Genomic DNA, 21822 nt, shown 5'->3' with positions numbered 1-21822 from the left:
TTTACCCGCCGAATTAGTGATGCTGCAGGTGTGGAAGCACCGCCCACCTTTTTTTCTTTCTGCAGACAAGACTTTCAGCGGCAAAAACTGTTTTGTACAGATCACCATGTTGTACTGACAATTAAACCGGGCTAAGTGGCCTACAGATCGTCAAATATGGAAAGACTCTTACTCAATCAGACTGATTTGCCACTGAGAATGGGAGCTTGAATATTAGAGCATGGGCCGGCCGGAATGGCCGAGCGGTTCTAGGCGCTTTAACCTGGAACCACACGACCGCTACGGTCGCAGGTTCGAATCCTGCCTTGGGCATGGATGTGTGTGATGTCCTTAGGTTATTTAGGTTTAATTAATTCTAAGTTCTAGGAGACATGATGACCTCAGACGTTAAATCCCATAGTGCTCAGTGCCATTTGAACCATTAGAGCGTGAAACCAAATCTCCAACCCGGCAATATATCACCACGTAATGTGTAGATGTAGTAAACATACAATTCGTATCCTGCGCCATACAAAATCGCCCCTTTTACGTCTTTTGTATAGCTATCGACCGCCAGACACTCCTACATATACCGCGACGACAGACATACGCCGTAGGTATACTCCTCGCTGCACTAGATATTTTCACGCAGCCGATGGTCATAAGCCATCCACTCCTGACGCATGATGAGAGCGCCATCAGTGCACCAAAGTCACTTTCAGAACTGTTCTATAAATTCGGGGTCGGCTCCCTAAGGCACAAGTGCATTACTGTTTCTGGCTCTGACCTGCTTGCTTGCTTATCTACAAAGATCTCCAGACTCTGGGATTACAAGAACAAATGTATTTTCATATGGTTTGCCATAATATTATACCATTTGCGCGATACTTCTTGATATAAAGCACAAAGCAGTAACCTACTGATTGCTCGCGCATCATAATTCCGAAGATATAGACTGGAAATTATTTCTCTACAGACACGAAACTGTAACGAGATGGATCGTGCTGTAAATCACTGAGTAACTAAAAACTTATCCAGTATGCGAAGGCCTTTTCGTGAGAAACCGAAAAAAAAATTTAGGAAACTGATGCTTCCACTCGCGAACACTGACGTCGGTGACATAACAGATTCTAAATTATCCCTATAATTTAGGAGGCCAACTAAGGTGTTTCTCATGGTTAGAGAACCAGAAAACGTGTCTTCCACCTGTCTTTCACCTGCCAGATGCGCACACCACAATCGATGTGCTCTTAACTAAATAAATGCGCGAAATGTGTAGAAGCAGTCAACCGAACAATTTGCATGGGAGGGAATAACAGTCCAGTACAAACACAGGTCCATATTGAATATTCTCAATTTTCCGCGAGATCACGAAAGCTATCCAAAACATACTAATTATTAGTTCGCTATTTGGGCGTCTAGAGGACGACACGGTTAAGCCAGCTACATTCCTACACCCCATCAGGCATCTGCATTCGGACAGCTCCTACCGTTAGCCGAAAACGTGAATCATTCCAGCCACAGGTCACCAGCGCTGCACGCCAAGCATGCATTCACAGAATCGTCCCAGAAAAAAGACCGTCCTCATTTATATTTTATCCCTATACTTACAATAAAATATTATGATCGCTGTCTCAATTGCGCGATATTCGAGAATGTGCGAAGTATCCGAAATACACCCTGCTGATGGCTGTGGCTCTGGAAATAGAAATATCTGTACCATTCTTATGACTTGACATACTCTTCCCTTTGCAATCACAGTATTCCACATCAAATCCATACCTTCCTTACGACTGGGCACAGTCATTTCCCTTGCACATGTTGGAACCCAAACACATACTTTATAAGCCTGATGCTCAAGGTGAACCTATTACTCTTCCTCTACTACTAGGCATAATACTTGATCAATAACTGATTGCTGGCGATGCGAAATAATACTGACCGAAAATCAACGATGGGTGCACGTGTCTCATAAGTTTTCTTGCGAGTGATTCCACTGTGTCATAGAAAGAAGGACGTAATCATCTTACAGACCGCCAGATGCTAAAAACCACAACCATATTACAATCACAAGCGGTCTTGGTTCTACAGGTGCATACAAGTATCCATGTTAACAGCTATACTCGGTTTATAAATCTATGTATGACATTACCTCTGAATGGAGTGGTTTTTTCCACAAAAATACGATGAGAATGAATATAGACGGTGATCGCCGCTGTGTGTAGTATCAGACCAATAGCGCAGTTACACATCGCCGACGGTGCAACCTGGTAATAAAATTACTGAATTTTGAAACCGGTATTTGCAACTCCCTCACACCGCCGCCGCTAGATATTTCTCCAGTATTTGTAACACATTCTGTCTCGGTGCCATATCAGGGGTTCGGTGATATATCGACCGGGTTATATGTGATGGTGTGCTGATTGAGGTCGTAAGAAATGTACACTAGCTTTTCAGATCTCTAATGCTACGCTTTCGGTAGAAATTCTGTCTGGGATTTGGAATCAAGCCTTCCAATCGACCACATACCAGCATTGGATCTTATGGAGAAGTTCTTTCACTAAAGCCACTAGTGAATCATATTTCTGGCACTCTCATATCTCGAAACGATTCACCTTCTCGAACGTATCTGCTACAGTAAAATTCCAAGGTGATTTTAGGTAGTCACTATCTATCTTGCAACTGCCTCTCAGACTCTGCGCTACCATCCTTACAGCTTTCTTTGTGGAAGACTTCGAGGAACGTGCATTGGAATCAGGCCTTTAACACCCACCTGTTTCTGCAGATACATTGATGATACCTTTGTTGTTTGGCCTCATGATGGGGTGAATTTGAATGCCTTTCTAGAACATCTGAACTCAATCCACCCGAACATTCGTTTTATGATGGTGGTGGAAGAGGGTGGTTTCCTTCCCTTTCTTGACGTTTTGGTTAGACGAAAGGATGATGGATCATTGGGACATGCAGTTTACAGCAAATGTACTGACACCAACTTGTATTTACAGGCTAATATTTGTCACCATCCGCCTCAGCATGAAGGCGTACTTCATATCTTGGTACACAGGGCACATGTCATTTCCGACACTAAGACTTTGCCAGCTGAGCTGTCCAATCTTGAAGCTACGTTTCATCAAAATGGTTATTGTGAAAGACGGATTGAACGTGCGTGGTGACTTCAATATTAATTGTATAAGTGATTGTGCAAGGAAGAGGATGCTGGTAGACCTCCTTAATTCATATAATCTTATGCAAACCGTATTATTTCCAACGAGAGTGCAAGGGAACAGTATAACAACCATAGACAACATTCTTGTTCATTCCTCATTTCTAGAAGGGCATTCTGTTAGCAAAAAGGTGAATGGCATTTCATATCATGATGCACAAATTTTAACTCTAAAAGATTTTTGTGCTGCAACACGTGTTAAGTATAGTCATCAGCTGTTTAGGAAAGCTGATCCAGTTGCTGTACAGACCTTTGTAAACCTTATCAAGGAACAAGAGTGGCAAGATGTTCATAGCGCTGATACAGTAGACGATAAATATAATGCTTTTCTCAAGACTTTTCTCATGCTCTTTGAAAGCTGCTTTCCCTTAGAACGTTCAAAACAGGGTACTAGCACAAACAGGCAGCCTGGGTGGCTGACTAGAGTTATAAGAATATCTTGTAGAACGAAGTGGCAATTATATCAAAACGTTAGAAACAGTCAAAATCTAAATGCAGCAGCCCATTACAAACAGTATTGTAAGGTGCTTAAAAATGTTATTAGGAAGGCAAAAAGTATGTGGTATGCAGATAGAATTGTTGACAATTTTAGACCTATTTCTATGCCATCGGTGTTTGCTAAAGTTATCGAGAAGGTTGTCTATACAAGGTTACTGGAGCATTTAAATTCACATAATTTGCTATCAAATGTTCAGTTTGGTTTTAGAAATGGTTTAACAACTGAAAATGCTATATTCTCTTTTCTCTGTGAGGTTTTGGACGGGTTAAATAAAAGGTTACGAACGCTAGGTGTTTTCTTTGAGTTAACGAAGGCTTTTGACTGCGTTGACCACAAAACATCACTGCAGAAGTTGGACCATTATGGAGTAAGGGGAGTAGCTTACAATTGGTTCGCCTCTTACTTTAAGAACAGAAAGCAGAAGGTAATTCTCCGCAATATTGAGAGTGGTAGTGATGTTCAGTCCCAATGGGGAACTGTTAAGTGGGGCGTTCCCCAAGGGTCGGTGCTGGGACCACTGCTGTTTCTTATTTATATAAATGATATGCCTTCTAGTTTACAGGTGATTCAAAAATATTTCTGTTTGCTGATGACACCAGCTTGATAGTGAAGGATCTTGTGTGTAATATTGAAACAGTATCAAATAATGTAGTTCATGAAATAAGTTCGTGGCTTGTGGAAAATAATTTGATGCTAAATCACAGTAAGACTCAGTTTTTACAGTTTCTAACTCACAATTCAACAAGAACCGATATTTTGATCAGCTAGCCGCTGGAGAGGACGCTCCCCAACACGCCGATCAAGGTCTCCATCGCCGTTTAGAAGCTCCAGCCGATCACCTAGCCGCCGCAACAATAATGATAGGAAACTACTTCGATATCCTCATGGATGGCCGACCAGCCCAAGCTGTTGTGGACTCTGAAGCATCATATTCAGTCATTTCGGGGAAGTACCGTCGCCAGTTGTAGAAATCTATATTCGTAGACAGCAAAACATCTCAGCTGAAGGTGGTTAATGGGAAATATGTAAAACCTACTGGAAGATGTGTCATTTGTGTGGGTATAAGTGACCATACGCAGCCCTTAGAATTCATCGTCTTACAAGAGTGTATTCATAACGTCATTCTCGGATGGGTCTTTCTGAATGCTTCTCAGGCAATTATAGATTGTGGTCGCTTGAAGATTATGCTAGATGAGATGAGATACTGTGGACAGGAAGATGCGCATCCGAGTGTGTGGAGACTATGTGTGCTAGATGATGTGACCATTCTTGCAGTCAGCGCTAGAAAGGTAAGTGTCATGTGTCATGCCATGCATCAACCCATGGATCTTGTAGTGGAATGTAAGAGAAGCATACCACTGATGAACAACTTGGTCCTTCCAGCCTCTGTCGTCTCGTTTAAGGACGGATTCGGTGAATTGTGGACAGTTAACTGTCGACGAGAACTGCAGATCCTTCCGAGATGCATGTGCATAGCAAACGCTGAGCCGTTAATTGCCGAACAGCTGAGCATCATAAAAACCTCCCATGCCGAGTCTGTGGGCGAAATTAGCGCTACCACTAAGAGACAAGATATTCTGGGTCGACTATCACCAGATCTCACTAAGGAACAACAGAAGAAGCTACTTGCCATTCTTCAAGAGTTCTCTGAATGCTTCAATCCACAGGAGAAGAGCAAATTAGACAAATCGACAGTGAAGCACCGGATTAGCACTGGAGACCATCAGCCGATAAGCCAGAGAGCATACCGTGTGTCAGCAATGGAACATTGAATAATTCGCGAGGAGGTAGAGAAAATGATGAAGAATGACATCATTCAGCCTTCGCAGGGCCCATGGTCGTCACCAGTAGTTCTCGTCAGGAAGAAGGATGGCAGATGGCGCTTTTGTGTTAATTACAGGAAGCTTATTCAGACAACTGAGAGGGACGTTTACCCCCTTCCACGAATTGACGATAAACTAGATTGTCTGAAGGGGGCTAAGTTTTTCCCAACCATGGACATGTACCCGGGATACTCGCAAATCGGAGTAGATGAGACTGATCGTGAGAAAACTGCATTCATCACCCCTGAGGGCCTATATGAGTTAAGGTAATGCCGCATGGTTTGTGTAATGCACCAGCAACTTTTGAACGGATGATGGATGATCTTCTACGTCACCTGATGTGGACGATGTGTCTTTGTTATTTAGATGATATTATAGTGTTCTCAGAGACATTTGATGGACATATAAAAAGACTGAGGGCCGTTCTTACGTGTCTCCAACAGGGCGGATTGAAACTTAATCCAAGAAAGTGTCTCTTTGGAGCAAAAGAAATGAAAATACTCGGACACGTTGTGTCACGCGAAGGTGTGCAGCCAGACCCAGAAAAGGTGAGATCTATAACGGAACTTCCTAGTCCTTAAAGTATTAGAGATGTGAGAAGCTTCCGCGGATTATGTTCTTATTACTTTCGTTTTATCAAAGACTTTTGTACCAAAGCCGGGCCACTCCAAGAGTTGTTAACAGCCGATGCTAAATTTATCTGGGGTTGTGCTCAACAAGATTCTTTCGATGTGCTGCGAAAACTCTGACGACTGACCCTGTACTTGGTCTGTATGATGATGGAGCACCTACAGAACTACACACAGATGCCAGTGGGTATGGGATCGGTGTTGTTCTGGTGCAAATTTCGGATGGAAACGAGAAGGTTATAGCCTATGCTTCTAGTACACTTACAAAAGCCGTAAGAAACTACTCAACTGCAGAATAAGAATGTCTTGCTGTGATCTGGGCCATGTGCAGATTTCGACATTATCTCTATGGAAGGCCATTCACAGTTGTTACAGACCATCATTCGCTTTGTTGGTTGACAGGTCTTAAGGATCCAACAGGACCACTCGCCAGGTGGGCACTGCGTCTTCAAGAGTATGACATTACCATAGTGTACAAAAGTGAACGAAGACACCAAGATGACGACTGTCTCTCAAGAAACCCTGTGCAAGACCATCAAGACTTTGATGAAGATAATGACTGTCTCGCTGCACTCCAGGATCTTTCTGCTGAGCAGAAGAAGGACGCCAAGATATCTCAAATTATTCTTGCCTTAAATCGGGCAGAGGATGTGAAAGGAGAATTTAAGGTAGTTAATGGACTAATTTGCAAGAAAAACTTTGATCCATTTGGAAAGAGGTGGCTACCAGTGATTCCTAAACACATGCGCTTAGATGTTCTACAGAAATTCCATGACAAAATTTTTCTTAATCCAACACCGAGGTCGCAATCTGCTTTGTCGATATGAGCTCTCGAAAACAATGCGGTAACTTAATCTTATGATCATAAATTATGGATCAAAACAACAAACGTAAATCAATAATGTAATAATGAAGAGTTTATTTATTCTTCATGTCATCCCAGCAAAACATTATCTTTAAATATAGAAAGACCAACAAAAAAATACATAAAAATAAAATGTTAAGCTTTATAGGGTTGGGATTGACCTCCTTGGACGATATCCAACGTCTTCTAGTGGCAATAAATGGATTATTGTTTGCATTGATTACCTGACACGCTACGCCATTGCAAAAGCCGTGAAAACAGAGGTAGCCAAATTCATCAGGGAAGACATTATATTAAAACACGGTGCCCCAAGGTCGTTAATTACGGATCGAGGAAAGTTTGTCAATCGAATCTTGTAACAGAGATAAACCGTCGGTGCAGCATTACTCGTCACATGACGACTGCATACCATACGCAAACTAATGGGCTTACTGAACGCCTTAATAAGACATTGGCCGACATGCTACAAATGTTCGTCAATGTTGAGCAGAGCAACTGGGATGAGGTGCTACCTTTCGTGACGTTTGCCTACAACACCACCAAACAAGACACCACAGGATTTACGCCAGTTTTCCTGGCGCATGGGCGTGAGGCGACTACGACAATGGACACCGTGTTTCCGTTACATCCTGATGACGTGGACGATGACTACATCAGCCAGGTGTTAACCAGAGCTGAGGAAACTCGGCAGTTAGCTTGACTCCGCACGCTGCAGGCGCAAGAAAACGATCGCCGAAGGTATGACTCGAGGCACCGTCCTGTTGTCTACCAGCCTGGTAACCTTGTATGGATCTTCACTCCTGTTCGGAAGGCTGGTCTCTCTGAGAAGCTCCTCAGGCGCTACTTTGGACCTTATAAGGTTGTAAAACAGTTGCCTGATGTTACTTATGAAGTTGAAGATTTCTGCCCCGACAAAAGACGACGGCAGATCAGAGATAAGGTCCACGTCCTTCAAATGAAGCCCTATAAAGATCCTGCAACCCAGGGTAAATTCGAAGCTCCAGCGACAGGCAACAAGCGGAAAGGTGACGAAGAACGTAGTGGCAAGAGAAGTACTAAGAAGACCACCGCCAGGGCGAACATACGCAGGACCGATGACTCGTTCCCGGACCAGGAGGACGTAACTCCGAGATGCTGTTCTCCTAAGGAGAGAGAAATCTCGCAGAAGAAGCTGAGTAGCCCAGTCACCGTGGTGTAGTGATTATGATACTAAACTGTTGCAGGGAGGGTCGTGAGTTCAAAATTCATCTGAAATGTAAAATTTTAATTTCTATATTCGGTTCGAGTACATTGTAGAAGTATTCACAATGGGCATGAATCATTGTACTGGAATGTTCTGTAACTGTATACAGGGTGGTCCACTGATAGTGACCGGGCCAAATATCTCACGAAATAAGCATCAAACGAAAAAACTACAAACACGAAACTCGTCTAGCTTGAAGGGGGAAACCAGATGGCGCTATGGTTGGCCCACTAGATGGCGCTGCCATAGGTCAAACGGATATCAACTGCGTTTTTTTTATAGGAACCCCCATTTTTTATTACATACTCGTGTACTACGTAAAAAAATATGAATGTTTTAGTTGGACTATTTTTTTCGCTATGTGATAGATGGCGCTATAATAGTCACAAACGTATAAGTACGTGGTATCACGTAACATTCAGCCAGTGCGGACGATATTTGCTACGTGATACATTAACCGTGTTAAAATGGACAGTTAACCAGTAGCGAAAAGGTCGATATCATGTTAATGTATGGCTATTGTGATCAAAATGTCCAACGGGCGTGTGCTATGTATGCTGCTCGGTATCCTGGACGACATCATCCAAGTGTCCGGACCGTTCGCCAGATAGTTACGTTATTTAAGGAAACAGGAAGTGTTCAGCCACATGTGAAACGTCAACCACGACCTGCAACAAATGATGATGCCTAAGTAGGTGTTTTAGCTGCTGTCGCGGCTAATCCGCACATCAGTAGCAGACAAACTGCGCGAGAATCGGGAATCTCAAAAACGTCGATGTTGAGAATGCTACATCAACATCGATCGCACCCGTGCCGTATTTCTATGTACCAGGAATTGCATGGCGACGACTTTGAACGTCGTGTACGGTTCTGCCACTGGGCACAAGAGAAATTACGGGACGATGACAGATTTTTTGCACGCGTTCTATTTAGCGACGAAGCGTCATTCACCAACAGCGGTAACGTAAACTGACATAATATGCACTATCGGGCAACGGAAAAATCCACGATGGCTGCGACAAGTGGAACATCAGCGACCTTGGCGGGTTAATGTATGGTGCGGCATTATGGGAGGAAGGATAATTGGCCATTTTGTCGTTGGCAATCTAAATGGTGCAATGTATGCTGATTCTACCGATGTTACTACAAGATGTTCCACTGCATGACAGAATGGCGATGTACTTTCAACATGATGGATGTCCGGCACATAGCTCGCGTGCGGTTGAAGCGGTATTAAATAGCATATTTCATGACAGGTGGATTGGTCGTCGAAGCACCATACCATGGCCCGCACTTTCACAGGATCTGACGTCCCCGGATTTCTTTCTGTGGGGAAAGTTGAAGGATATTTGCTATCGTGATCCACCGACAACGCCTGACAACATTCGTCAGCGCATTGTCAGTGCCTGTGCGAACATTACGGAAGGCGATTTACTCGCTGTTGAGAGGAATGTCGTTACACGTGTTGCAAATGCATTGAGGTTGACGGGCATCATTTTGAGCATTTATTGCATTAATGTAGTATTTACAGGTAATCACGCTGTACCAGCATGCATTCTCAGAAATGATAAGTTCACTAAGGTACATGTATCACATTGGAACAACCGAAATAAAATGTTCAAACGTACCTACGTTCTGTATTTTAATTTAAAAAACCTACCTGGTACCAACTGTTCGTCTAAAATTGTGAGCCATATGTTTGTGACTATTACAGCGCCATCTATCACAAAGCGAAAAAAGTGGTCCAACTAAAACATGCATATTTCTTTACGTACTACACGAATATGTAATAAAAAAATAGGGGTTCATATTTAAAAAAACGCAGTTGATATCCCTTTGACCTATGGCAGCGCCATCTAGTGGGCCAACCATAGCGCCATCTGGTTTCCCCCTTCAAGCTAGACGAGTTTCGTGTTTGTAGTTTTTTCGTTTGATGCTTATTTCGTGAGATATTTGGCCCGGTCACGATCAATGGACCACTCTGTATATACCGTATGTTTTCTGGCCAGAGGCAGTTCGCTCCGCGCTCTTGTATGTGCAAGTGCCGAATAAACCTTCATTAAGTGGAGTTAGTGTTCGTCATTCATCTAATTACACCTTCTTCTACGTGACAATATCTATTTTCCATCATTTTTCGCAATTCTATCCAAAATTGTATAAGGCTATTATAATAAATCTGTCATTAGTTTTAGCCTGGAAAGAACCCAGATTTGGCAGAGCTCAATATATCCTGTAATACGTAAACAAAGCTATTGGATAGTTCTGAGATTTGAAATACTGCTGAGAGTGATGGCTATATTTGTAAAAAATTCATATCAAATTATGTAGACATATCTAATGTTAAAAAATAAAATATGAACTGATCAGTAATGGGTAGTATGTGTGACTGGATAGACAAAAAGTATGAAAATATGTGAGGGCATACTGAAATGTAATGTCTCCAAGTTTTTCATGAGTAAACTATTAAAGCTTTTCAAATAATACAAACATTATTAACATTTTACATCTTCATTCTTCATGTTTACATATTTGCAGCCTTTTGCTGCTAGAGTGTACCAAATTGTAACATGGTGGTGTGTGACATAGCTAAGTCGGATCATGCAAAACAGCATGCTGTAATCAAGTTTCTAAATTGAAAGAGTTCATCCACACCCCTGCTTCTGCATGAAAATCCCAGACCACACCTGATAACTGTGACATCTGCAACAATCCATTGCCTTGTGTTGACTCTCATTGCTCATCCTCTATACAGTCTCGACTTGGCCTCATCTTGTTTCCATCTGTGTACAAAACTTAAAGTACACAATCAATGACTTTACTTTGATAGTGATGAACCAGTGCAGGCAGAGGATAGGTTGTGGCTCTGTCAACAAAGTCAAACATCCTATGGCGAGGGTTCAACAAACTGCGTCTCTCATTGGGAGAAACATTTTCATCACTGGGGAGACTATGTTGTGAAATAAGTATGTCGATATAAAGAGTAGAGTGTTAATAACATATGTTTTATTTAAAAAGTGTTAAGAGTTTTCACATAAAAAACTGGAGGCATTACTTTTCAGCACACCCTCATAGGTGTTGCCATTCAGTTATGTGTATGTTCCTTGAGAGGTTTAATGTTTTCTATAAGTGATGTGTGACACAATGTCAATAAAAAGTAGCATGAGACTAGTTAATAAAGTGTTTGAGAAATTTAACTTGGTAAAATGAATTAATGAGTTACTGCAGATTTTAAGCTGCCACTGAAAATATACCAACAATGAATGAGCAGTAGATTCAAATTAAGGTGTGAAATATGCTAGTGACCCACTAAACTCTTCTTCACTTTTACTAGCAAACAATGGAACAGACAGATACTTAATGAAATTTAATATGTTGTGAAGAGTAGCCTATACAGCATTTGTTCCAGATATAATACAAAAGAACATTTCAGAAGATGGAAACTCCAGGTAGCAATATCTTCCACCCTGTTTATTTGCTGCCCTCTGCCAATGCATCTCTCCATCTTTCCTGACTACTTCACTCTTTTGCTCCTTTTTCCCCACCTTGCTGCCCCACAACCTCCTGACACTGTGCCTGTTGGTGTTCTAGTCCCAGCACACTCCACTAGACAGTTTCTCTCCCCACCCATACACTACTATCCTTTCCCCTTCTCCTCCGCCCCCCTGCCCCATGCAACCCCCTCCCCCTCCTTCACATTGCTACTTGCATTTCTCAATTTCTTATAATAATTGCATTCCAGCCCAAGAAGATGGAGTTGCCGGCCACGAGTGCATGAGGTGTACTTGCTTTTGTGTATGAATGGTGTGTTTCTCTCTTTTACTGATGAAGGCTATGGCTGAAAGTATGTCAGTGTATTTTAATTGTTATTTTCTGCAACAAAAGAATATTTAAAATTAGTTGCTTAATTTTTGATAATTATTTTTGATCGTAACTGAAAACATATCCTGGTGCTATGTAGCGATGTCAAAGTAATAAATAAATACTATTTTCTGAATAGATGCAGTGCCAACTTAATATGAGATGGCTAATGTGCATCTATCCATGTGTTTGATACTTCCAACTATTTCTATTTAATTAAAAGAAAGAGACATACTTTTTTGGGTCATCAGTCTTCTGACTGATGCAGCTCACCATGAACTTGTCTCCTGTGACAGCCATCTTAGACTAGCACTGTCACCAAAGGTCCTCAATAATTTGTTGGATATACTCCAATCTCTGTGTTCTCCTAAAATTTTTACTCTCTATTGTTCTCTCAAGTACCATGGAAGTTATTTCTTGACATCTTAACACATGTCCTGTCACCCTGCACCCTCCTTGTGTCATTGTTTTCCATGTGTTCCTCTTCTCAATGATTCTTCGGAGAACCTCTTCATTTTTAATCTTATCAGTCCACCTAATTTTCTATATCCTTCTATAGAACCTCTTCTCAAACCCTTCAAATCTCTTCTTTTCTGGAGACGTACTATGAACTATTTAAAAAGGCCAGGAGAAACACTTTCAGTTGTACTCCAAGCATACAATGGGGCTGCTCTATAACATTTTCTGTTCTTGTAGAGGGTCAAATCTCCATCCATAGCCATCACAGCTTTGGCCAGCATTGACATATAGCTACCAGAACATGGTATGTACACCACTCCTGTGCTACGATGTTTTTATCCTCTGAAATAAAATAGTGAGCTACTGCATAATACCCTTTACTTTATCAAATCAGATTAATATATAAGGCCCTCCCTCCCAAAGTGTTTCATCTGAAATTATAGTTTTTGCTTATCACTGTCGGTACTCAGTGAGACCTCACAAAGGTACACATCATGTTCTATTCCAATGATAACAGTACCACATCAGTGTAGAATCCGTGTCTAGTGTGCTTATTTGCATTACAAGTGTGACTAGAGTGGAGTAATGATATACAGTTTGGATTTGGGTGGTGTTAAGGTCTTGGCTCGCAGTTGGTGAATAGTTGACAAAATACTGCTTGTAGTCGCATAAGTGTGTACCAACACAATGGATGAAATATTGAAACCCATTGCTTTATCAAATACAAGGAGAGTTTAATTTACTAAAGGTTATGGTTCACCTGTCATAAAAAAATGTTGAACATAATGCCTCACACCATGTAGTTATGTGAAAAAAGTAAGCCATATGCCAGCATTTGAGTTCACATTGTCCTTTTCCTCATTTCCACAATCAACCACAGCACAAACAAAATACAGCATTCTATGTACATACATCCTGCTCATCTCCTCTGATCAGCTATTGGACCATATCTTCATTCCCTGCTTGTCAGAAAAGGTGCCAAGTATATTCAACTGCATAAACTTTACCACGTTGGTAAACATTTAAGTAACCCAAAAATTATTTTCACAGTCAGAGTTACTAATTTTCCTCTCACCCTTCCAATTTCAAACATTTTGGTGATGATCAGATGTTTGACTCCCTCATTTATGATTCATATATGCTGAATATCTTCTTTTTGCAATACAGCAACATCTAGTAAATTACCTGATTCTTTGACTGTGGTGTCCTTACCCTAATTGTTACCAATTCTGTGCACATTTCACTGACTTTTTTTCTGCTGTATTGGAAGAAGTGACTTGTAAGATTGCTAGCTTAGAGTTCATTGGCTGTTTTTGAGTGCTTTTATCAATATTTAAGTTACCTCTGATTCATTGTAGTGTGGAAACTTTTTATGGTTCTTTATATACATTTGTAGTTTTCACTTTTCAGTTCCTTATATCTGACTTTGTGAAATATAATAGATGTCAATAAGGATTCTATTAAAGAATTTAACAATTTTTGTTATAAATTATGATAAATTTTAATGTACAGTATCATAAGATTGCACTCCAGACATGACTCAACTAGAGAGATAATTGTTGTCTCTCACAAATTAAATATTCTAAGTGAAAAGGAGAGAGGTATGATGCTCACAGAGGTAGAAGTAAGCAGTAATTATGCAGAAGCTAGTCAAGGGAAAAGAGAATTCTTTCCTTACAGTAAGTTTTCAAACTTTAATTATGTTAGATTACAAAAATACAAATCTTTTCTTCTCCACTTTATCTCTTCTGAATAGCTTATTTGCTCTAATTGCCCTAATTTTGTTCTGACAGTTCTGATGAAGCTTTTAACAAAATACAGGGTGTACATTAAGTACGGGAACACTTTCAATTATTTATTGCACAAGAACTAAACATTGTACAAATGTCATACATATTGCATTTTGAAGAGAAACTATGAAAGTTTTTTAAAAAGATTCAATATGTGAACCATGAGTGACCTGGCAGGTGTCAATACGTTAATCAAATTCTTGCTATTCCCGTGTTGGCATGGCATCGTCGACTGCAGCAGTTGCTTCCCGTATTCTCTCCCGGAGCTCTGCTACATAAATTGGTAGAGGCAGTGCATACAGCAGATCTTTAATGTCTCCCCACAGAAGAAAGTCACACAGAGTGATCAGGAATGCTGTCCCCATCCTCATTCAATTGTTGCAACTGCGAACAAACCTCAAAACTCTTGTATTTGTCATCATCATTGAGCTTCTGCGCTAGCTCCAATTTGAATGGTTTAATAGACAGCTTCTGTTGCAGGACTTTCCACACTCTCATTGGAGCCATTTTGAGTTCATGGGATGCACGACTCACCGATTTCTTTGCACTCCTTATGAATGTGTCTTGTACATGCTCCACATTCACTTCACTCACACTGGGACATCTGCTTCTCTTTGCCGGGCTTAAGCAACCCACCATAACGAATTTGTTGTGCCAATGGTAAATGGCCTTCCTTTTTGGTGGCTTCTTACTGTCATTGGTTCTAAACATCTGTTGAACAGCTGTAGCACAATTGTTTTTGTTGAACTCCAACACACAGAAAGCTCACTCTGTATACCTGAACTTGCCATGTTTGTGACTATCTATGACTATTGGCAAATTACCAAACTATGCTCTGGTGGTATACGTGAAGAAAAACTTTCAGGGTTTCTCTTCAAAATGACATATGTATGATATCTGTGCAATGTTTGGTTCTTGTGCAATAAACAATTGAAATTGTTCCTGGACTTTATGTACACCGTGCACATTTAGTCTGACTATGATAAAAGAAACCTTCAATAAATTTTAATCAGAAATTTGTACTCATGAAACACGTAATTTCATTTTATTCCTGAAGTATTGTAACTATGTCAAATGTTGGTATACAATCTTTCTCTACCTACAGATCATCAAATAAGAAAGCTGAGTATGATGAATTCCTCTCAGGAAATCAGCTGAGTAATATCTTTATTTCAGAGCAATGTTTTCACATGCTTTTACTTGTCATCTTTTGGTGAACTGTCTGGATCCTGCCAGATGCTGAAATTTTTCCATTTTGGCATGTATCTTTCACTTCTCAGAATAACACCAAGCAGACCATGATGCATCAAGTGTTGACTTGCCAGTCCATCCTATCCATTGTTCTAACTAGAATCAAGGAATGCTCTGGCAAAATTGCGATAGTATATATTTCCAAGTGGAGCTAACGTAGAAGCCTCTGTCCCTATTCACTAGATTTTCATGCACCCTTATTTCTATCACTTCCTTGATTATAGAATCCTAGAAACCCCTGGTATGACATAAAACCTATATGTCTTTGAAGTTGAATGGGTGTCCCTTTTAGATACTCTGCTCCACTACTGCTAACTTGCCTGTGTAATGGACGTGGATGTTCCTTACAGATTCTACTCTTTGCTGTGAGATGTGGCATTGTGTTTGGCCAATGTATTGGCAGCCACTTTCACATATGATGCTGTAAACATGGAAGTGATAGAAATAAGAGTGCATGAACTCTAGTGACCAGAGACTGTGGATTCCTTTGCAGCTGTGCTTGGAATGAGGTTTTATCAAAAATTTGTTCTGTGATTAGAGTACCAGCAACAGACAGGATAGCTAGCAGGCATGGCATTTGACCTGTAGCTGCTCCACCACCAACTCTGTTCCCAGCATTTGGGATTTCTGCTTCTGAATGTTTGCAGTTGGTCCATCTCACGTGATTCCAGCAAATGGGAGATATTACCCAAAATGGATAAATAGCCATATTTGACAGGACCCATACATTTTGTCAGAAGACGACAAGGAAGACACTTGTCAACAACACCAAGAAAGACTGATTTTGCTTAACTGGAAATAGCTTAATATTCAATTACTGCTGGTCAGGTATGGAGAAAGGAGTTGGAACTTCCATTAAGAAGGAATGACCTGCACTTTCAAGCTTTCACTGCAGAAGCAGCATTTCATCGAAACTTAGCAGTAACAAACACAAGACACAGGGTTGCAACTCGTAATTTATAAATTACATTGAGGTCTTTTAAATTTATTAGCTTGAAAACTGAATGATGAGATTTTAATTTAAAATATTCAGAGCTCATGTATTCAGAGCTATCGCAGAATCCCTTGTGATTTTGTACAATCCATTTCCCTCTTGCAATTTTCAAGAGTTAACTGAATAATTAGCAGTGGCAAAGTCAGCAGTTTTCCAGGCACATCATGACTAAAAGGAAACACTATAGTCAATGATTCTTTAGATAATGATGCTCAACTGCTGACACTTCAAATTATGGTGCATGACATAATGAAAAGTGGAAGACCTAAGGTTAATGAATGAGAAACAAACTGAAGAATTCATGGAATTTTAGCAAAATACATAATGGATAGGTGTTCACAAAACATTTGTTGTAATTGAACAACATACTGTATTCTGTAATACAGGCATAGGTTGCTATGAAATGTTTTGTCATAAAGAATTTACCTGCATAAGAAGCTTAAATTTTTTAACCATTAGGTTATGAGCACCATCATATTGTCATGCAAAACATGGAGGAGACTCTACTTAATATGTTGGACAAAACTGGTACTGTAAAAAAAAAAAAAAAAAATAAAAAAATAAAAAAAAAAAAAAAGTTACCACAGCATCAAAATATATGTAGTATCAAGAAATAATAATCTTCTCTAATCAATGAGATAAGAACTGTTTGAAAAACACTAAAAGAGAGAAATAAAAAATGAGGAAATTTGCAGAGGTAAAGATGCTGACTCAAAACAGACTCACAGTTGCAGACACTTTTAATAATGTTTTTCTGTCAGTAGTCAGTAACAGATAATTTAGGTTTGAACAGTTTCATAATAGATATGCAACAGTTTCTTGTCAAAGCCTTTCAAGAAAAATTGGGCAAAATTCAAGTACATCCAACATCTGTAACAGATGTGTTCAGTGTTATTAACTATCTTAAAAATAAATGTTCAGGTGGTTAGAATGAAGTTAGTTTAGTTTTTAAAAAAGACTGAAGTGGTTATCTTTACCTTGACAGATGATAGATCACAATCAATAAAACATGAATTACTGCCATTAGATATATTTTGTGAATTGGTTGCAAGTGTTGATTTAGCAAACTATACTACCTTATGCAAATGTTGAAATATTATGGAATAGTAGACAAAGCAAATTCATGAGATTTGTATTGTATCCATGACAGAAAGCAGTGTGTACCAGTTCCCTAACAGTTGTGTAGTGATAGGTACTCTGAATTTAAACTCAATGTGGTTTGTTGCCCCACAGGATTCTACTTGCATTCCTTTGTTGTTTCTTATATTAATACCTTCTTCCCATGGTATTTTCAGGTGACGCAGGTACAGAAATATGTCAGACCTCTTACTAAAAAAAAATTATCTAACAAAATATTAGAAAACATAAACATGGTTAAAGGTAAATGGTTTGCTATGGAATTATGACAAAACTCAGTATGTAGAATTCAGTAGATCTCATACAATTCTGAAAACTATACAAATAGTCTCTTCAGATAATGAAATTCAAGAACCAGGCAGTGGTCTGGTTCTAGGTCTATGGAAGAGTCACAACCTGAATTAGAAACATCACATTCTATAATTAATTAAGTGTCTTGGTTCATCTGCACCTGCAATATACTTCATTGCAGTTGCGGGTGATATAAAAAATGAATAAATTAGTTTATTTTGAATATTTTCATTCCTTAATGAGTTATACAATCATCTTGTTGAGAAAACTCATCTTAACAAAATTATGTATGTCTTTTATTATTGTAAATTTTTCTCTATTCTGTCAAAAGACATCAACAATACCATGTGGATCTTGTAACTATAAGAAGTCATATTCATATCTTGATTAAGGCATTCTAATTACTGTTTGTAGTTACTTTTATAAATCAGTTATGCAAAAGTTAGGATTTATTTTTTATTTCCTACCCGTTTCCCTACATTGAGTAAGTCCTCAGGCTCTAAGCGTATCATACACAATTCAGTACCAAAATGCAAGTAAAAAAGACAAGAATTTTGTGGATGAGATTAGTTGCCAAAATGACATAATTTACAATGAAAAATTATTCTATGTTTATCTAATTTTGTCAAAACTTGTTCATATGCTTCTATCGAAATACATAAAGATAAAACACTGGAGTAACTGAATGGGTGTTTGAGTACTGTAACAAAGAATGCAACAATAGTGGGAATTATTGACTTGTAATATCGTTTCTTCATTAGTACACACATTGACAATTTCTCAAAAATGTACATATGTTTATAAAAATATTTTACTTTTAAATGTACATGTGTTTTATATCGTGCCACTCCCAACATCAAAAATTTAGAATATTACAATATTCTCATAGGTTTCAGAGGCTTTAGATTTAGCATCTAATTAGCTTGTTGTAGTTTTCATTTGTGGTGGAATAACATTTTTTATGTGTATTTGTTTAGCTCTGATACTTTTTCTTTACAAACTAAAAGTCTTGGACATTTGATTTACGAATTATCATTAAATAATTTCAGTATATAATCACAACATACATCAAAAAACTGATTTCAAAACCACACAATTTTAATTTCATTGTCAATACTGTACAGTTTTCAGATAAGAAAAAAAGCTATCAAAGTGATTGAGCTGACAATATTACTGCAATGTATTTTTAATCATAAAGTGCAAAATTTCAAAAACGGAACCTTATGCTTACATATCACTGCTTTCACATTTCTTCACATTTAGTCCTTCTCATTTATATGTTCTGCTGATATGTTTTGCCGTATAGACAGGCTTAAAAAAAAAAAAAAAAAGGAAAGGAAAGGAACAAGAGTCATATGTCATATTTTATGAATTTGATTCTTGAGTCAGTGTAAATAAGGCAGTGGCAATTGGAATGATAAGGAACTACTGACTTTATTTTCTGAATCAGATTAAAAAATAAATAAAAAATAAAAAAAGGATGCAAAACTAAACTAAAATGTGAATTTAGAAAGCCCCTGAGGTGTTCTCTAGTAAACTGCAGGAGTGTGGTCAGAAAAGACACTGTATTCAATATGTGAGTTGGGGTAAATTATCCAGATGTTGTGACAGGATTAGAATCTTGGGTGAGTGGAGAAGAGGATTTTCTCTGATTATATCACGTATATGGAAGAGATGGGAGTGGGGGTGAGGGTAATGGGGGGTTCACTTTAATGCATCATGAAATACTTGCATGCTAGCAGACTCTTTTCTGATACTGTAATGAAGTTCTAGGAGCACAGCTCTGCAATTGTAGTGAGGTAAAGATGAAGATTATTTCTATGCATAGAGTAGAAATGACAGAAAGGGATCACAGGTTAGTTGAAAGATTGCTGGACTGTGGGAACCTAGCTGATAAGCTAACCAAGACAGATAGAAGTGTAACAACTGGGGAAGACTTCAACAATCTAGAAGTATGTAGGATGAAAAAGTGGGCTCACAGGAACAAAATCATCTCATAGCATACAGGCTAATCAGGGAGGAGGGAAAGGGGGATAGTTTGTATCAGAAAATAAAAGAGTGATAATTTAAGTGAAGTGTTTTAGATAAAGCCCATTAACACATACTTGAAAACATTTTGAAGGAAGAGGTGACAGTAAGTAGCAGTTGTGGAAATATTTTTAGAAGACCAAAGCAGGAACAGGTGCTGTTTGTCAAAAAGCAAACATGAAGGAAATAGAGGAATATCTAACTATGTGGAATCACTAGAAAAATACAAGAAAAGATGTTAGCTGTGTACCACTACAAGATACCAAGAAATACTCATATTCAGTGGGCTATACTAGAACAGTGAGAATAATAGGAAGGAAAAAATAGAATGCAGAGAAATAAGATCAAGAAAGGCCATCATAGTAAAAATTGCCTAAAGGCCTTGCTGAAGCAGTCAAATAAAGTTTAGAAAAGAATGAAAGCATAAAATACATATTTTGGAACAATTGGTAGTAGAGGGGAGAGAGGTGAAGAAGCATTTTTGGGTGTGTAAGTAATTAGAAACTAGCTCAAAGGACAACATCAGTGACACACCAGAAATAAAATATTGTCAAATGATGCAGGTAAATTAGAACTGGTTACGAACAGTGTAGCAAAATAGTGGGTATACGAGGGGAAGAGCCCGGAGAGAAGTAAAGGAATGAGAGAGAGATATGGTTGGTGAATTGAAACATATCAGCAAGGAAATATGCAACACTAAAAGAGAATGGGCATAAAAAAGGTATCAAGAGTGGGCAGAATAAATGGAGAAATTATTAAGGACTTGAGCTGGAGTTTTGTGCTTCACTTAAGATTCCTGAATGTCTTCTGCTTAACAACAGTGTGTCTCAGATGAAGGGAAAGAAGCTGAAGCAATTGGTGTTTATCGGGGAAAGAGGATGAGGAGAATAGCAAAAACTGCAGGCCAGTTTTCTTTACCTGCAACACAAGCAAAATATTTGAAGCAACTGTAGATAGATATATTAGAAACTCTTTTTAGAACACAGGGTAGTGTGAGAATCAACACAGACTTTGAGCGGTGTTTTTGTGTGAGGAACAACTACATGGTTTCCACCAGGATATATTAGAAGTAACTGACATCAGAGTATAACTTTACTATATAGCCACAGATTTCTCCAAAGTTTTGTTTAGGGTAAACCATGTGATGCTGATAACTAAACTGCAAGGCTGGGATTTGATGAAAGAACAGGTTCCTGGATCAAAGATTATTTATATCAAAGACAGCAGAGGGGGAGGGTGCGGGACTTCAAAGTGATGATAGCTACCTTAAAGATATATGTACAAAGGCAATAACTGTCATTGTTGTTTTTGACTTATGTCAATGGTACTAGTGATGTACTACAATCAGAAGTAAGACCGTTTTTTAATGAAATAGATATGCATCAGGAGATAAAAAGGTGAGAATGGTTTGAGATACTGTAGATGGATGTCAGAGTCATCAGAAACTTGATTGTAAGAAATGGAGTGCTCGCACGAGCAGAGGAGTATCAACTGGTAACATTCACAAATAGCAGGAGTAGCAAAAAATTTGAGTACATATGGGAACATAAAGATGGCACTGCAGGGCAACAATGCAGATATGTGGGTGTAAATTTGTGTGCTGGGAAACTGCAGTGGACTGCAGATAGGTGAGATAATAAACAGGGTGTATAGCCACTGCTTGTGTTAGTGGGGATACCAAAGAGTGCAAAAAAGGGACCAAAGAATAAAGCCTATTTGTCCCTTGTGAGACACCATTTGAATATGTTTAAGG

The sequence above is a fragment of the Schistocerca nitens genome, chromosome 3 (assembly GCF_023898315.1).
Source record: "Schistocerca nitens isolate TAMUIC-IGC-003100 chromosome 3, iqSchNite1.1, whole genome shotgun sequence".
NCBI lineage: Eukaryota > Metazoa > Arthropoda > Insecta > Orthoptera > Acrididae > Schistocerca > Schistocerca nitens.
This window is presented reverse-complemented; position numbering follows the sequence as displayed.